Source organism: Anoplophora glabripennis, unplaced genomic scaffold, assembly GCF_000390285.2.
Source record: "Anoplophora glabripennis isolate ALB-LARVAE unplaced genomic scaffold, Agla_2.0 scaffold52, whole genome shotgun sequence".
In the NCBI taxonomy this organism is placed as follows: domain Eukaryota; kingdom Metazoa; phylum Arthropoda; class Insecta; order Coleoptera; family Cerambycidae; genus Anoplophora; species Anoplophora glabripennis.
Genome location: NW_019416264.1, coordinates 869,549 through 889,707, shown reverse-complemented (window position 1 = coordinate 889,707; position 20,159 = coordinate 869,549). Strand labels below are relative to the sequence as shown.

At 32.5% G+C, this 20,159-nt stretch overlaps 1 protein-coding gene across 8 annotated transcripts in view; it reads right to left on the bottom strand.

Moving 5' to 3' along the window:
- LOC108903388 (tensin-1) overlaps nucleotides 1-20,159 on the bottom strand; it is a 627,358-nt gene that overhangs the window by 241,205 nt on the left and 365,994 nt on the right. For 3 of the 8 annotated variants that reach the window (XM_018705549.2, XM_018705551.2, XM_018705552.2), the window contains exon 1: nucleotides 1,893-2,126. The exons of the other annotated variants lie outside the window; for them this stretch is intronic. The gene's annotated coding sequence lies outside the window, so the exon portion shown is untranslated. Of the gene's footprint in view, nucleotides 1-1,892; nucleotides 2,127-20,159 lie in introns of those variants that run through there. 8 annotated transcript variants of the gene reach the window in all.

The window sequence follows — 20,159 nt, the reverse complement described above, 5'->3', positions numbered from 1 at the left end:
CTGGTATATTTATATTCAAATAATCTTTCGTTATCTCAATGTCAGTCAGAAAGCATATTTTAGATGTCAGTTCTTTGTACAAGGTGTCATTTTACAATAAAAATAAATTATTTATAATATATTAACATATATTAACCGATTCAATACAAGTCCTATTACGTTTTAGACACTTTGTCATGATATATACAGGGTGTCTCAGATTTTATTAACGTTACTCTTCACACTTATAATCTTGTACTGGTGTAAATTTTATATACTTAGACGAAAGGGGAACAAAATGTCATATTTTAGTAGATAATTTGCATTTGTTGGATTTTTGTAAGCATTTTCGTATTGATGTTGAATTTTATCTTAGACATATGTTTGTATTTTTTATAACTAACATATTTTAGGTCTAAAAATAAAAAAATTTCTTCGATTTACATTTTTAGACAGTGCAGTTTCTTACAAAAGTAATTCATCTCAATGTGTGTTTCTGGTTATTATTACAGTTTCATGAATAATATTTAAAGAGCTGAAGATACAATATTACAAGTTTTTCTTTCTTTAAAAACATGTTTGTCTTGTAACGACACATATTTATATGTTTACATTTTATTTAAAAGTGTGAAAATTAGAAATTAAATATTGCAGTGACTTTCTCTCGAATCAACCAACTTTTTTTAAGTATCTTCATATAATTCACTATAAAATATAACGTTGCAAATTTTTTAAAGACATAATTGTTATTATACGAATTCTTTATAATTGTAGCTGACATCAAATAAATTTGATGCCATTTTTTCCTAAATATGTAATTAGCAATACTTTAAAAATAAGAACACAGTCTAACCTTATTCTCATTTAAGATGTACACTTTACAACTTTTCCGTTCAAAAATAGAATTGTTTATGCCATCCACATAAATGCCTTGGCTATAAACTACAGATTTTACAAACAGATTGTGGAGTTTAGAAATCGTATCGATTTAGATCGTTTCCGATTTAATAGTAGTAGTAGTGCGTATAGCAGGTGAATTTTGTAAGCAAATATAAAAATTCAAAGGCTGTAAAGCCTCGAAGACTTAACAAATAAGTTAATTGCTACAGTTTGGTAAATATTTTTAACAAGTCAGCACATTTTGTGGAAATATTCCAAGGACATTTTTTATGTTAATTATTTGCGCAACGTTGTTACCTTTTGAAAATAATGAATATTTATTAAAAGTAGCCTAGATAGATCAAAGAAAAAAAATTTGAATAGGAAAAAAATATTTATTAATTTAATTACCGAGACTAATGTATTAAGATATATTATATCTAATTAATTCGTTTTTATAATTAATAAATAACTTAGACCTTCAGAAATGAAAGTTCTGGTTTTACTTCTTAATAAATTTTTAATTTATTTATAAAATTGTTAAAAAATATATAACATAATTTCAACATCACAGATTTTGTTAATTTCTGCAATTAGTTTTGCAACTCATGTACAACCGACACAATTATAAATATTACCGCAAACAGCTGCTATTTTTTTCATTTCATCCTGTTGAGAGCTACGTTTTCTATGGTGCATTAAAGTCAATTTAACTTTACCATTTTTTTAATAAAGATATAAAAAATAAGTTTAATAAAAAAAATTCGTACGGAAATAGTATCTAGATATTTGTGAAACAACTCAGTCTTCATTTCCAAAGAACTCTCAAGATATGTAAAAGTTTGTTTAAAAATCTATTTCTCAAAAAACAGCAAGAAAAACAAACAAATCACTCGTTGCAGAACCTAAACTGTTAAAGATAAATAAAATTTGTCACTGACAATCTACAAAAATTCCGCTATGCAGAGCACCGATCAGTAAGAAGTGGTAATCCTTGATCTATGTCCTTGAAAGTAATCCTTATGTATAGATACCCAGTGCAGTACAACACACACTACACATCGCTATAGGTCGTATCGGATAAGCTCAAACAAATGCACTTCGATTTCTCGTATACGTCAAAAAAAAACGAAACACACTCCGTATAAACCGCAAGCCTAACGACTTTTTCAGTCGAGTTAGAGGACACAAATTTAAAAACGCAGCAGCCCGCGCGTGCTAACCCGATGTGCACTTGTCTGAAAACGGAATGTCAGAGTGTTGCTTTCATGGCTTACTGGGCTCAATGTTTACGTTACCGTACAGTAGCGTGTAAAAGTCAGAAATAAATTGAAATGTAATTTTATTAATTTACGTCTGCGGACAGGATTGCGCAGTTATTTTCGTTTGTGTCCGACTGATATCTGCCAGGATCGTTTATTGAATAAATGAATAGCAACGATGGTGATAAGTCAGGCATTCTAATGCCTCGCTTCAGAGTAAATGCTTCTAAATGGGAGTAATAGGCAGAGTGACTGCTGACTATAAATTAGGTGACATGATCGCTGTTGGCGGTGAAAAATCTACTTGTTAACGCATTTACATATGACAGTTTATTAGAAATAGTTTGCCGCAAAATTATCGTTACATTTTAGCAATCGCTTTTGGACTTTTGTCAAAATTAAATGTTATTAAACTGTCAATTGAGAAAAAAAAATTAATAATTCTAAGAACTGTTATAAAATTTCTCGTATACCTAGAAAAAGTCACGACATAAATATTCCTACAGAAATAAAAGTAATTAGTAGGGCTGTCAGAACTGAGCCGCGGCACATATGTGGACGCATTATCTATTAAAAAGCAACAAATTAAATTGTCAATAATACACCACTATAAACACCAGAGGATAGGAATTAATTACGCAATATCCGCACGATAACAAGTCAACAGTATACTAACGTGTCGTGAACGTGAAAAGCATTCCGAAGCAGCGGCTCACGCATGTCTCAGTTGACCCGCTTGACACGTCATTAAATTGTGGTTCTCTCTGACAGCCTTAATAATTAGGTACCTATCTCGTATCAAGAATTTTTTCTTGATTTTTATCAAGGAACATCAAAGATGTAAATACCTGATTGTTTCGCTTTTAATTTCTATATTTTGTAATGTATTTTTTAAGAAAAGTTAACAATTAATAAATTTTAAATATCCCTGGAACCCAAAATTTTCAGTTAAAAAATAGTAATTAAAAGAACAATCTCCCTGCAATATAAAGATAAAAATCAAAAGTATTTTAAATTAACTTATAATTAGTTTGAAAATAAGATATTTAAAATTATGTATGCCAATTAATTTAATTTATATATTTACATTTCTTATTCCCTTTGTTTTAAAAATAGCAATGATTTTATGAGGCAGTAAATGTTTATATTCTAAATGTACACAATTCAATATTTAAAATAAGGAAATGGGGTCACATTAGCTTGATGAAAATAAAAATTGATTTTGTAGCCTCCCGTTTAGTTTTAATTTCTTCTACGTTGAGTATCATTTATTTTCAAACTCTAAAATAGATATCTAGTAAGCGCGTCCTTGCAAAGAAATAGATCAACAGGACCTGTTTATATCAAGAGCTTATTTCCTGTACAGATTTAACAGCGTTTTCGAATTTTAAAATAGGAAGAGCGTCCTTGTGATTAAAATAATGAGGTTAGCCCATTAAAATAATTAGAGCAAAAACTAATTTCTAGCTTAATGCTTCCTTTTATAAATAGGCATGCACTAGATAGTTTTTTGCGTTGTTTTTTTTTTAGTTTTAATTCCTAAAATTACCAGTACTAATGGTAAATGTATGCCACTGACCGTTAAATCAATAAATATTCTCTAAAAATCATTTAGTTGATTTATATAGGTATTCCATTAGCATTTATTGCTCATCCTCAGATCTGCCAAGACATTTGAAGTTACTTACGGCAGTATGAAAGAGGATGTATAAATTAATTGTTTGAGATCTAGTCGCCCTTGGAACAGGAAAGTTGCATGCAAATTTTATTTCTTTCGGAACTGCGTAAATGTATAATCTATAACCGACAACAACTAACAGTGGTAAAATAATTAATTTATTTAATGCTACAAATTAGTTGTACATATGTTTAAATTTATGTAAAAATTTAAATTTTGCCACGTGAACAGGAACGCATTGTGACGTCATTTAGTGTGACCCAAAACACAATCTGTTTTTCTACAAGAAAAGCGCGTGCGGAGAGCTGGATAACAATATGAATTTGGCTGCTTTTAGACTTTTATTATTTACTATGTTCAAACTGTTCTCTCCCTGCCATTCATCTCCTCGATTATCGATCGCACTAAATGACGTCACGAATTAGCATGGCAGCTAACACCCGTTTAAAACGTTTACTTCTATATTTAAAAACATATATGCAGGTTGCACTGTTACTGAGGATAAAATTTTTGTTATATTGTCTTCTACAAAATAAGAGATGAGAGAAATATTTATGAATTAGAACTCATCGGACTAGTTAATATTTATTTCTCACTTAATATTTCCTGATTTTAAAATGGAGCAAAATTTAATTAAAGGATTCAATTTCCGGGGGAATCAGTCAAATAAAAGGTGGACTTGTCATTGTTGTCAAGTTGTTAAAATGAAGGAATATAATTTGACATACCATGGTTATCACAGTCATTTATATTTCAGCTTTAGAACCAGGTTGTCAATTAACGCAGTCATTTAAAAAATTGGATAAACTTAACTTGAGAACCATGTGGTATCTTAATAACAGTATCACTGTTCAAGCATCTGCGAAAAATTTTCCTTAAATTTGGTATTTTACGCTTGCGAACAGAACTAAAATATCCCATTACGGTCCTGATCATTAGTTCTCTTGATTCCATGGTTGGATGCTACTCTAGAAACTATGCCTACATCAACAAATCCATCTTTTCCCCCAAGATTGGAATGATTTAACTGTTACGCTATGGCATCATCAATTTCAAAACTACTTTGTTCTTGTGCGTCGATTGGAGACTGTAACTATAATAACATGACGTCGCTTCCCTAGGGTTTTTAAACTTTAAACCTACTAACGATAGTATAGCAGGAAACAAATACCCTGCGCCCTGCATACCGTGTCCATCATTGAATAATATCTGTAAGATTTAATAAACAGATGAGATCGTTCGTCAGTCGAACCGCCAGACATATAACAGTTTCTGACTAGTTAGTCCAGCTCATTATTTTAACTCAAGACATGACGTGAGTATACACGAGATACAAAAGTGTGCTACAAACATGATCACTTTTACTAAATGTCTATGGCTTAGGACTAACAAGTCCGAATCCAATATACGTCTGGTGGTTCGACTGACGAACGATTCTAGGTGTTTACTAGGAATACTATAATACAATACTACAGTTAAAATTTAAATTTAAATCTAAGCAAATGCTTAGTTGGTGCTATCATAGTATCTGTGACAACATCGGTAGCGTTTTGCTGGTAAGCACGAATAAACTCGTAGACATGAGTGGCTGTGACCTTTCATAGATGTAACACTCTGTTATATTTAAATATAAAAAAAAATTAAAAAGGACAGTTGAAATATTTTATAAATAAATACTTATTTTAATGAACAAGATATTTAAATTATTTTATAACTATAACTCATACACCGTACAAATAAATAATGTGCTACTTGATTTATCTTCTTCCAATATCCAGTTTATTTATTTTTCACGCTTTGCATCTATTAAAGTTTAATACGCTTAAAATTTTTGTTTATACAAAATGTTGGGGTAATTTCAAATTCACGCGCTGTACTTGTCGTACGACTAACAGTACAGTGTGAGCTTAGCCTTAATGGTTATTTTTGTGCTACATATAACTTTACGTTCATTTTAAAAACATTTTAACAGCCCGCAATTAACATACCTCCAAGATTCCTCACGCTTAAACCCATCACTCTGCTCTTCATACGGATATGACCGCTGCTTTTTTCTCGGACTATACCCGTCCAAGTCCGTCCGAGCCTTGTAACTAACAATTTTTCACCTAGCATGGCAGCGTGGGCCGAATACCGCGTCGATATTGAATGCGAGTAAAATAAAACTAGTTTTACAATTTCCGATAGGCTTTGATTGATATTTTAACGATGGCGAGTAGAGGGAATTCTATAGTGGGCGGAATATGCACATACAGGGAAACACGGGATAATCACAGAGTGTAAGATGTTATTAGATATTAATTAAGTAAATAAATCGTACCGGTTCTATATTTCATTTGGTTTAATTATACGGTGTAGAGGCAGGTACCTCGCTCGGTATTCATTATTCAAACCGCTCGTTCGAGAGGTTGTACAGGGTAGCCCATCTAGGTATGCAAAAGATAATTTATCCCAAGGGCAAGAATTCTTACTGTCGATATTGCAGGAAATAACTACCTTTTAGGCTACATGATCCTATTAGCATAGTGCATATGTTCAAATAAGATCCACTTCTTATTTGTGGAAGGGCGAAATGGGCGGTGACTATTAGACGCCTTCATTATAGCCATCTTTCTCTGTCGCACGCATTTCTATGACTTACTTTATCGCTCTCACGTAACGGTCGATGAACCATGGGGACTTTCCGACCCTGTATATTTTATACAAAAACGTATACTTGTAATCATTCAAAAATATATCTTGTATTTTTGTTGATGTAAAGGGCAAAGATCAACACGTAAAAAATTGTTTCCACAGAAAGACCTTTTTGTTTCTTTAGATAGCCATAAAGAAGGAATTTAGTAAAAAGGGTTAGGTAAACAAAATAATTAATCTAATCATATCTATATCTAATCATTTTGTCACTGACGTATAAAGAGTAACTTTTCTAAAAGTTTGTGTTCTTTAATTATAATAGTATTATACTCAGAGAAATGCCGCCGAAGTTTGACATGTTCAGTGTCATCTACCCTTACTATTTTTACAGCGTTGAATTTCTTTCTTCATTGTGTTTCTTTACAGTATAGTTTGTAAAGGAATAGAATTTTGACAACCGAGAGAAATGCACTAAATAAATTTGGACAGGGCGTAGCCATTTCAATGCGAAACATCGCCTTATGTTAAAAATGTTGTCACCATCGTTACTGGTGGTGAAAATTCGTAATATTTGGAATTGTTCAATTCTGAAAACATATCTGGCCGATTCCATCTCAAATTATGCAGAGCTCCATGTGGACCTGTCACCAAGCTACTCCAAAATATTTTTTTATTGTTCTAGGTCAAAAATAAGAGGATCCCTATTTTTTCTTTTTCGTCTCAGTTCCGTCTATTATGTATTCGGAAAATGCATTGCCGAAAAGAAGAATTTTAAAAAAAAAATCCGATTGCATTTTGATTGCTTCTTATTTTTTTTTAAATTCTACCTTTTCAAAAATGTGAATTCATTGTTGGGCAGAAAATGCATCTTCGAAAAAATTTGTTTTTCTCAAAAAGGCCAATTTTTTGCTCTCAAATTTTTTTTGGAGATTCTTAGTACCAGTACCTTCAAATCTATCTCTGAAATTTGCGGTTCTTGCTTTTTATCGCATAAAACTTAAAAATAAAAAAACTACAATAACATGTGAATAAAATAAAACATTAATTTCTATTCAATGTCATACAAACTTTTTTTTTTGGCCGATTTCAAACATTTTTATTTTAGAATATACGGTAAAAAAATTCTTCATTCTTCACGCATTCCATGATGATGCGAAATTTGAAACAAGCCTGTAACTTCTTTATTTTTTGGCCGATTTCAAAAATTTTTTTATGGAATGTAGGGTAAAAAAACTTATCTAATTGTGATACTGCTGTTTTTTACTAATGCAATACACGGCCAATTAGTGCTCGCCTAAAGATGTATCGAATTTGATGAAACTTGGTGATAAGACGTTTTAAGGGATGTTTAATAAGAATACGTAATCTGTTTTTTTTGGAAAAATAATTGCTAATACCAATTAGCTGTTTTGACGTCAAGAAAACGCGTCCTAGTTGGCAGTGTATTGCATTAATAAAACAGCAGTACCTATCACAGTTAGATAGAATTTTTTTTTCACTACATTTCATAAAAATCGGCAAAAAAATAAAAAAGCTACAGGCTTGTACTACATTTAAGCGCGACACCCTGTATATAATTGAATAGAAATGAATGTTTCATTTTATTTGCATGTTATTGTAGTTTTTGTTATTTTTAATTTTTGTGATAAAAAGCAAAAACCGCAAATTTCAGAAAGATACATTTGAAGGTATTGGTACTAAGAATCTCCAAAAAAAAAATTGAGAGCAAAAAAATATGGCCTTTTTGACAAAAACAATTTTTTTTCGAAGATGCACTTTTTTGAAAAAATGCATTTTCTGCCGAACAATGCATTTATTCACATTTTTGAAAGGTAGATGTGAAGGGCTCCATTCCCTCTATCAGGTAAAATAAGAATTATTTTATCATGTCAAAAAATAAAGAAAATAAAAAACGATCAAAATGCAATCGTAAACTTTTTAAAAATTTTTATTTTTGGCGATGCATTTTCCGAGTACATAATAGACGAAACTATGCGTCTGGGAGGAAAAAGAAAAAGTAGGGGTCCTCTTATTTTTGACTTTACAATAAACAATAAAAAAACATTTTGAAGTAGCTTGGTGACAGGTCCACATGCATGATTTGAGATGGAATGTAGATCTACATATTGAATTTTTGGAACCGAGAGAGATGCACTAACCAAATTTGGACAGGACATAGCTAATACAATGCAAAACATCGCCTTAATGTTAAAAATGTTGTCACCGCCGTTACAGGTGGCGAAAATTTTAAAGAACTGGAAATATTCAATTTTCTTGGCTGAAAACATATCTAGAGAGATATGCACTAGTAAAATTTGAACAGGACATAGCTAATACAATGCCAAATACCGCTTTACTGTCAAAAATGTTGTCACCGTTGATACTGGTGCTGAAAATTTGAAAGAATTGGAATGATTGAATTTTCGCAACCGAGAGAGATGCACTAACCAAATTTGAACAGGACATAATTAATACAATGCGAAACATCGCCTTACTGTTGAAAATGTTCCAGTTCTATCAATTTTCCTTTGAAACCATGTGAACATATTAGAACTTATTGGGCCGTTTGGAAATTTTGTCGGTATGTATCAGATATTTCCAATATTATTATCTAATTTTGTTAGAGTATGATTAAATATATAGGATAAATCTTGAATATGCAGACAAATTTTAACTGCTACCATAATTCACGAAGTAATTGAGCCTAGTGAAAGCCATTTTCATTTAAGTGTACATTTTGAAAGCCGCTGTCCACATGGAATGTAATCAAAATTCTCCGCAGTGTTGGTTGTTGGTTGGATTTAACTTCGGGCGGTGCGGCTCTTAACAGAGTCGTACTCGGCTGACTCAGTTTTAATTTTAATTTTTTACTAGACATAGGTAAAAAACAAATGAAGCCTAAATATTTTTTCATACAATCATAAGTATAAGTACTTGAATATTATAACATTTGAAAAATTGAATTAGTGGTTTTTTACCCGAAACCAACCACAGTCTCGTCCCGTAACAATCAATGCATATGAAAATCCATTCACTTTTAAATTTATGTAAATAAATATAAATGTGACAACTGCTACATTTTTATTTCTTTCAGTAATTTTATAATTTCTTTTATTCATTTAATATCTTTTTTAGAGCACTTGTAATATTCACAAAAAAATTCAATTTTTTTGCAGGCGGCATTAAACCTGCAAGAATTTTCCGTTGAATTTAAACTATATACATATTGAGAAAAGCTTACAAGAACTGACTTCTAAAAAAATTGTAGCTGGCATATGATTTGCGATTTACAAAAACTTATAGATTCCAAATAAAATCATTTTATTGGAATTATTGGAATTAGAAACAAATATTTGAATTGGCTAATTATTTTCCTACCATAAATTACTTAAAGATTACTAATACCTTGTTTGAATTTTAAACAATGTTGGGTGGTTTCACATCTACGTAATTTTTTAACTTTACTGAGTCCGGTCCTGTGAGCAGCGGACCCCCAAACTCTACTCTTTGCACGGGAAATACAACAACGTTGTCGGGCTGACGTATTTGTGTGGATTTGTTATTTTCACGAATGGTGTTTCTCTTTTAAATGCCTTTAGAGTATTCAATTTATATTTTTAGTGAACTATGATGTATTCAAGTGAAGTATGTCAATTTATATAAACAGTGAAATAGATATGTGAGTAGATACATATGAAAGAGCAATATATAGTGAAATAGGAAATAGAATAGTGAACATGCTAAAAACGTATTTTTTTATGCACTGAAAGTGTACATGGGGCGAAAATTATATACGCGGGTTGAGTATGAAGATCAAAGAAGTATTTGAAATGAGCAAAAGCGTTAGGCACACCGCCTCCGTATACGTTAATTACATGACCGTATTCATCGTTACGCTTTTATCTGATTTTTAGAGAAGACATTAACCGCCTTTGTTAGGTTAATCTTGATTTAAGTGTCATATTGTTCATTTTCTCTCTCTTGTATAATACAAGTAAGTTGATAAAAATCAATGTGTAGACTATCTAGTCTGAACTGAGCCTCGGGACATAGGCGACGTATTATTTATTAATATTAAAAATCAACAAATTGAATTGTCTAAAATACACCACCATAAACACCAACGGATAGGAATTAATTGCGAATCATCCGCACGATAACAAATGCAACAGTATACTAACGTGACGTGAACGTGAAAAGCATTCTGAGGCAGCAGCTCACGCATGTCTCGGTTGACCCGCTTGGCACGTCATTGAATTGCGGCTGTCTGTGGCAGCCTTAGTTATTAATAATAAATTTGCAACTGCTGAGCCTGTACATTGTAGAACGTCCAAAATGTTCCACCCTGTACAAGGTAGACGCACCGAGTCTTGCTGGGTCTCGGTAAATATTAGTTCTGTGGAGACATTTGCCCGAGAAGGGTCATTCTTTGTCCGTACCGGCGTGGCTCCTTACGTAAACTTAAATTACGTGACCGTAACCTTACATGAATATCAATCAGTACCTAACTTTCTTCCGAGAATATACAAATAGCATTCTGATGACAATTTTTTGGTATGGAATCAAGTAACAATCTTTTTCAAATTTGCCATAGGCGTACTTATTAGTATTTTTAATACTCACGGAAATCATGATAATTCCTACACACTAAAATTTAATCTCTTTAAATTCAGGTTTATATAAAATCCATGTTAAAAGTTACACCTAAGATTATAAATCAGTTCGGGTATTATTGTGTTAGTGGCAAGGACATTGATAGGAATACAGTCCATACGATATTTGATGAGATAGAATTCCAAGAAGACCCCTGCGTGACTTTCTCGGAATTAATCGCATTCGACACCCGAGGTATAAAGATATTAGCAGCATGACGTTCACTGCTTGCAGTGCATACTGTGTTTTGCAGTTACGAAGGAGTGCAATCGGTTCTTTTCTTGGAATTCTATCTCAACAAGTATCGTACATAGTGCGTATATACACTGTGTGGGTAAAAATGAAAAGTCTGTCGAATTATACTCCTAAATGTATGAAAGAGTGTAGGCTATTTTAAAATAAGAGAATAATTGTATTATCTATACCTATGCCAAAAACATTGTCGACATGTATTCTAGAATGACAAGTGTTGATAAGTCGACAACCTATCCAATCAAAAGAGAAATGAGAATGGAACTTGAAGGTTTCCAAAATTATCTCTAGGTGGACCAAAATTAACAACTGATGAATATTGCAAAACTGTAATTCATAAAAAAAGTACACACAATTATTTTAATAAGAAAATCTCTACATTCAACGAGATTTTAAATACACAAAAATAATTCAATATATATAAAATATGAAAATTTAACATACCTCAGCAGAAGCAATTTGTGGAAGCATGGCATGAATTAATAATATGTTTGGGGTTATTCCTAATCAACAGTCGGTTGATAGTTTTTTAATCAATTTTCTCTAGTACGGCCTATGATGTGAGTAGGTAATTTAATAACGTATACTTCTGAATACTAGAAAAAATGACCTCCAAATACTCTCCCATAAAACTCTCCCAGTACAAGTACTTACATTACGCTTACTGAACTCATATTCCATAAATGTTTACAAGCCACGTGATCACCGAGCTTAGTCAACCAACACTGCAGGGATGGTATTGGTAACGAAAATTCCCTAAATTTTGGCAATATTAATGATTCGTTTACAGTGAACGATGACAAACCGTAACGTCTACGCTCGAGATAATGCGATTGCTGATTGGTTAAATAGAATGTCGTGAAAAAATACACCAATCACAGCCGGTGAATATAGTGTTTTAATGTTATTTTATTAATAATTTTTTATTACTGTTACAAAGTTACTGGTCACGTGGCTTGTGATGATTTATGAAAGCGTTGTAAATATAAAAGGAAATCTGAAATTAGGTATAAGCTTCATTACATTTTTAAGGGGTCTGTATATACAGTATGTTTTGAAAGATGTCATGATTTCAGGGGTTGATAGAATACAAAAAATAAGACTATAGGTATTTTTTTATAGACCATAAAATAAAAATGGTCGGACGATTTTTTTAAACCGATTGTTGATTATATCTTTCTCAAAAAATAATGTACTTATTGCAATGAAACTTGTTGAGTTTTTGCAAAATATATTAAATATTAGTGTTGTTACTTTTTATTATATCGCAGAGGTTGTCTATTTCAGGGACATTTCAGAATATAACCATTTTTGATGTTAGTTTTTTTGTATTTTAAACTAAAAAGTCGCCCAAGGTGTTTCATAAATGCCTATTACACACGTTTAGGTTTGTTTTTAGCATAGTTCAAAATGTCTGGTTTTATAGACTAGGTTTCAATCAAACAATCGATCTGATGTTTTGTTAAACATCCCTCTTTCCATCAGTTACATAATTGCTTCCACTATTGTCTATAATTAAATAATCATACAATTGATAACTATGGGGAAGATAAAGATGACGATGAAGAACAAACAAAGAATAACTGTATTCAACTTTTGGTTTCATGATTTTAGTCCATTTAAAAATTTTAGTCTTTTTATCCGCAAACGACAAATTTGTGATTTTGCCTGCAATAAATAGTTAAAAGTTACACATTTCACCACAGTGTATAGCTATACGTTTTTAAATTTTCTATATTTTGTTTAGTATTATGTTTCATGTAAGTTTGTAACGCAATTTTTGAAACACTGCCAGTCGTGGATTGATTCTCTATCACTCAATTTTTGAAATATTGTCAGTTATGGATTGATTCTCTAAGAGCAAATGTAGTGGTGCAGCTGTATTTAAATGCATAGGGGTTACTTGACTATTACCTAGTTAATTATAAATTGTGTGGTTATTATTTATCATTAAAAAAAATTGTTACTCCACATATAGTCCGTACGGTTTTTGTCGAGACAGATTTTCAAAAAAGAATAAGCCAACAAAGTTCTGGTATCGGAACTACTGTAACAATTTACCGCTGTAGGGGCATGCCTGGCTATTTTCGGCCGATGTTTTTCTACTACGGGCGTCGAATGCGGTTAATTCCAAGAAAGTAATGCAGGAGTCTTGGAATTCTTAACACATATCGTACGAACTATACTTTAAGTTGCTATGATAATAATGTTACTATTACTGTATTAACAAACATCAAATCAGATATGGTAAAAGACGTGCATAGGTATGTTTTTTACACTTGTATATGTCAAAATCGTATTTTCAATATTATGAGGTTTTCCCCTTCAGCGACTGAAAAAAACAGGATTAGGGGATTTAAGTTATATATGAAACATCAAAGTTCGCGCAATACTTATTTGCTGTTTGACTCCACAAATCTGGCGTAAAAGTAAACAGCTCGCGATTAACACCGTTTGATTGACATTTTTATTGATATAATTTTATCGCGCCATATTTATGTTTAAATTACAATAATTGATAGCTGATCTCAGGATTAGGCTGTCAATGTATGAAAATATACGCACCAGTAATGGCCTCACCTCATATGCGAACATATTGTATTGGTTTATAATAAAAGCGTTGTTTATAAAAAGGATCGTATAAACACGTGTTGCAAAATCATTGTTTTATTTTATAAAATTCATACTTTCGTTTTCTCAATCGTAGCTACTTATTATAACTAGCACCCTTCAATATGACATGTTTTTCGAAATCGTTAGCGCCAACATTTTTATGTTCCTACAGCGTCCTGTTATATATATTTCGTTAATATTTCTATATAAAAATAATTAATTGTTTATCGGTATTGCACCAAGAATAGCTCGCATTTTTGACTTATAGCCGAAGACGGTGTATTTACGGTTATCTGTATGAAATTTCAGAATTTATTATCTTAATAATAATATTTGAACAGAAGACATGCTAACCGAGAATGTGCAAGTCTCGAGTCTAAATGATCAGGCTTGTTTATTATAAAAATGTTTACACTAAGTTTATTGCTCCATCTTTTTTAAGGAATGCAAATTTATTTACAGTCTAGCACTCCACCAGTAAATATACAAAGGATGTTTCCTCACATGGCCGGAAAGTGCCGACACTAAAATTTGTCAACGGACTAGTCATGGAAATTATAGTGTTTGCTGAAAAGCTGAAGGTTCCGTAATGAAAGTAATTTTTCAGTTATGATAGGATATTAGCAATAATTAAATATTACTTAATTTCAAATTCCGGAGTTACTTGTAAAAGTACATAAAACTGAAGTTGTTATTAGTTGGTTATAGTTAATTAAACGAAATAAATTATAAAAACGATTGATCAGCGATTACATTCAATTCAATTTTGAATGTATGCTAAACTAATTTGCTTAAAATTTATTATAAAACGAGCTATTTCAAAAAGAAATGAAATTGCAAAGTTAAAAAGTACTGATTTAAAAACTCAACAGAGAAAGCACCAGAAAGCGCCACTTAATGCAGGGTATTTACATTGGAGAGGATTTTTTAATACAAGGCAGAATGTTAGTATTTAACTTTTGCAATAAATAGAATCGTTGAAACTGCAAATACCCCTTAAAATTAAAAATAACCAAAATTCGTAAAAAACTTATTGAGAACCTCTGGAATCGTCCCCGAGTTGCATACTACATAAAAAAGTGAATGCCCGTCGTGTTTTTTTTCGTAGTAAATAGAAAAATTGCTAGTTTTTGAGTAATCAATCAATTTATACATTAGTTTTCATTACAATAACTGTGTATTTATTTGAACATTATTAGTGCACAAATCGAGCAATTTATTTTTCTAGATTTTTATTTTAACTGTGTTTTCTTTTTGGAGGATAGGATAATGTGCCTGAGCCAGTGCCCGTAGCGTGTGTATTAACAAAAGCGGATAAATATGCTATAATACAATACAATAACATACAGGGTGTCCAGCATAAGAACCGACACAGGGCAGGTGCATGTAGGGATGTCCAAAATCTTGTAATTTAACCAAAGTTACCTATATACAAAGTTGCACCCCTGAAGAGTTATTAGCCCCCAAAATAGGGCCCTAAATTTCGAAAAAAATTAATATCTGCAACACTTTACCGCAGAAGAACCAAATTTGGTACATGATTTAAGTTTATTACTGGTCTTTATCTTATCTTTATGATTTAAAGTTAATTGAAGCACTACAAGGCGTTCATTGGGGATGACTCACACCTAAAATTGTTCAGAACTTTTTATTTCATTGACCGAATTGAAAAATAATAATATTAATTCATAGCAGAATTTAATTAAATTTTTTTTTAATCTTGTTATATTTTAAAAAACTTAAAGGTTTTCAAGAAAAACCGTATTAACTGACACAAGATTTTAACAGTGTTCATTAGAAAATAATCAAAAAGTAAGTAGTAGTCAATGAATTTCAAACTTGTCAGTTAGTAACAAAATTATTTTATTTCAACAATTGCCTCTGATTGTTGTTGAAAATGGCTGGAAAATTTACATTTAGCGAACAAGTTGATATGCTACTTGTGCTGCGTTTCTGCGAAAGAAACTGTAGAAGGGTGGAAGAATGTCGTAGGAGATTTTCTAATAGTGTGGCTCCTCATAGAGAAACATTTTCTAATGTTGAAAGACGAGCTCGAGAGACAGGAAAGTTTTTCAGCAACATCTGAGAACGTCCTAATGTAATAGGGGTACAAGATGAAGACATTATTTTGCAAACAATTGAAGATGAACCGCAAGTACTAGACGTTTATCTCGACATTATCAAGAACTTCTGTAAATTGAATTCTTAAACGTAATCTGCTGCATCCATATCGTGTCCAAAAAGTGCAAGAGTTATTGCCTCAAGATTTGGATCGACGAGTGACGTTTTGTGTGTTTGTTTTGCATCAGGATATTAATTTTTACAAGAAAATTCGTTTTACTAATGAGGCTTGTTTTACTCGCCGAAAAATTACAAATGTTCATAACTTTCATAAATATTCCGATGTAAACCCTTATGCAATAACTCCTCGACATTTTCAACGCGAGTTTAAGATAAATATTTGGGCCGGTATTATTGATCGTTGGAACTTAGACTGGAGCTTTGGTTTATGCATGATGGAGCACCGCCTCATTTTAGTGCTACTGTCCTCAAAATTGGCTTTGGTACTTACCAAATTCGGTACTTCTGTGGTAAAATGTTGCATAGATATTAATTTTTTTCGAAATTTAAGGCCCCACTTTGGGGGCTAATAGCTCCTCAGGGCTGCAACTTTGTATACAGGTAAGTTTGATTAAATTATAAGATTTTGGACACCCCTACATGCACCTGCCCTGTGTCGGTTCTTATGCGGGACACCCTGTATATGGACATGGTGATAATGTACGAAAACGCTGACGAAAACTGCAAGTTAACTGAATATTTTTATACAATTTTCAAACAGTCATGCACCACACCTGTAAACAGAAACAGAATTATCGGTGAATTTAGCGATTTTAAAAAGTTTCCAGTACTTATATCAATATTTATCGGATAGTCAATCAAAACAATCTATTTACAAAAAATATTTCTGCGAATCAAGTTTTCGCAACACGAGTTATCTACTTTTTTAATATCTTCTTCAAGTTTGTAAACAGGCAGTATATCTGAAAAACAAATATTTACTACAATAAGATCATAATGTCTTGACAATGAATGTTTTTACGGTGTTGTTTATAATTTCAGGTACATTATGCTAAATTAAACGCAATGCTATTTGTTCATACGCTGTTTTGATATTATACATTCTCAGAAACAGAGGCGTGATAAGTCTTAAATAAATCCACATAAGTAATTCAAATAAGCAGTCTCGCTGAGATAAAAAAGCAAGTGCTCTTGAATAAATAAAAGCAAAACTGGAATCTCTAGCCATTTATACCAGCCACGGAGTGTTCATTTAAATATATATTCTTGAAGTACTGTTTTCAAATTTGTCTGAATCAAGATTTGAACTTGGTAGAGGAGTTTTCGGTTTTGATTGATTTTCTTTGTACCTACATATTCACTAGGAAGACAATATCCTTTTGATTTCGAAGAACTTAAAAGATTTTACGTTATTATAGGTAGTTCAATGCGACGCCAGATACACCGTGATATTTTCCAAGAAATTTTCTGCACTCTGGCTACACTATTGTTGTTTTCCTTGTTTTTTTTTTAAGACGCAATCGGTAATAGTAACATTTGGAGTAGATACAGATCCAAACTCAGATCTGTACACGAACGTTATCTCAAACCATTAGCATTTATGATATAGTCGCTACCAAAAACTTCAGTCTGTTATCCCAAGATTAATTATATTGTAAAAGGCGATTTTAAATAATGTTGCATATTATTAGTTGTGTAGTAATGGTCAATGCACTTTGATAACTGTTGCACGATAGTAATAGCAGTAGTAGTAGATTGGGTCGGCCTCATCTGTCCACTGTCTGCCTCTGACCCTCCTCGAACCTATCTGACGCCCTAATGAACGCCAGGATTTTGATACATGGCAGGTCCCTCACCCTCATCCCCTTGCAACTCTTCGGTACCAAAAACTTTATGCATTAACATCCCAAAGGCTGTGCAATGTCCTAGAAGATGTTTAGGGTATTCCCCTTCACCACATTTCGGGCATAAAGAGTTCTCGATTAAACTTAAGTGTTTCCAAAGTCTTCAATGGCCTGCCAGTACCCCCACCATTTGGTTTAGGCTTCTTCGACCAAAGCGCAGCAGCCATCTCATGTCAAATTTGTTAGGTCCGTATATAAAGCTATGGGCCTGTCCACATCCTCTATTCATCCTCATTGGTCGCCACGGTAGCGCAGTCGGTCGAGAGTGCGGTGGCAAGCATTTCTCGGCTAGGCTTCCTACTTTGGTCCGGGTTCGATCCCCGGTGTCGGCACTGGCAATGTCGATGGATAATGGGTGTTTGTCCGCGTTTTTTCAAGTGTAGCCCCCTTTCGCACAAGACTTTGGCTTTTGGATTTGGGGGTTGTCTCATTTCTGTGGTGTGTTTTATGTTNCATTATGCTAAATTAAACGCAATGCTATTTGTTCATACGCTGTTTTGATATTATACATTCTCAGAAACAGAGGCGTGATAAGTCTTAAATAAATCCACATAAGTAATTCAAATAAGCAGTCTCGCTGATAGAGATAAAAAAGCAAGTGCTCTTGAATAAATAAAGGCAGAAATGGAATCTCCAGCCATTTATACCAGCCACGAAGTGTTAATTTAAATATATATTGTCGACTCAAATTTGTCTGAATCAGGATTTGAACTTGATTGAGGAGTTTTCGGTTTTGATCGATTTTCTTTGTATCGGCATATTCTCTAGGAAGATAATATCCTTTTGATTTCAAAAAACTTAATAATTTTTACGTTATTATAGTTAGTTCAATGCGACGCAAGACAATAATCAGCATAAAAACTTACACCGTGTTACCTGACGCCCTAATGAACGACAGGATTTTGATCCATGGCAGGTCCTTCACCCTCATCTCCTTGCAACTCTTCTGTACCAAAAACCAGTGTCCTAGAAGATGGATAGAGTATTCTCCCCACCACATTTCAGGCATAAAGGGTCCTCCTCGATTCCTATTAAACTTAAGTGTCTCCTAAGTCTTCAATGGCCTGTCAGTACCCCCACCATTTGGTTTAGGCCACTTCGACCAAAGCGCAGCAGCCATCTCGAGTTAAATTTGTTAGGTCCTTATATAAAGCTATGGGCCTGTCTACATCCTCTGTTCATCCTACAGTTTTGATAGGCCCATTTATTAAGGCCTCCATTAATGCTACCTCGTGTGATTTCTTAGATCCCCAGGCCAAGTTCCTTGGATCCAAGAGCAGCCAGTTGGTATGCTCTCTCGTTGTCAGGGATATCGATGTGGTTCGGAATCCAAACCAACTCTACCTCTCTTCGTACAGTGCATTGAAGAATTTATATAGAATAAAATTCAAACTTTAAAAAGTATATCTGTAGCAGTTGAAGTTCCTGATTCAGTTCAATACTTAACAATCCGTAGGAAAATAATTCTTGCATTGGAACTTCAGAACAAGATATGATTTTAAGAACTTACCTTGCCTCCACGTCCGAAATAAATTTGATCGACTCGAAGATTGGGAACCACAATTTGCAATTTTTGAATAAAGAAAATAATGGTAGTTGATTAATTTTTGTTGTAAAATGTGTTCAATTGAAATACAGAAATTTTTAAAAATAAGTAGTAAATAAAGCAATTTATTCAATTAAATTAAATTAAATTAAAATTAAAATATGAAAACTTTTTTTATTTTTGGATACAAAAGTATTTTTTGTTCCAGTAAAGTGTCTTTTTGACGCTTAGAAAACGGAATTGAAATATCGACATTTTATGGTAGTTTCCGAAAAAAAATTAAATATTTTCTAGTTTAAGGAGGTATATCGGGTTTACTCAAATGCACAGATGTACTTGAAATTTATATAGCGTATTACCCAGTACTCTCTATGCGTCATATTTTTTTGAAATTTTTTTTGATTCCAGGTTTTGAGATATTGTTGATGAAAGTTGTTCATTTTAACATAGGTTTATATGGCGAAGATGGACGGTGCGGCTCTTTTTTTGCCCATAACTGAGAAAAAATGTAGAAATTGTGAAACAAAACTTTTCCATAGATAGTACACAGTATTATCTTATTTTTGATGTAAAACTAATGTAAGTTTTGAACATAGTACAGATGTATTAATTAGTAACAGAAATCAATAATTGCATTTCTGTCTGACTTGAGGATTAATGTGGCAACGTCGCAATCA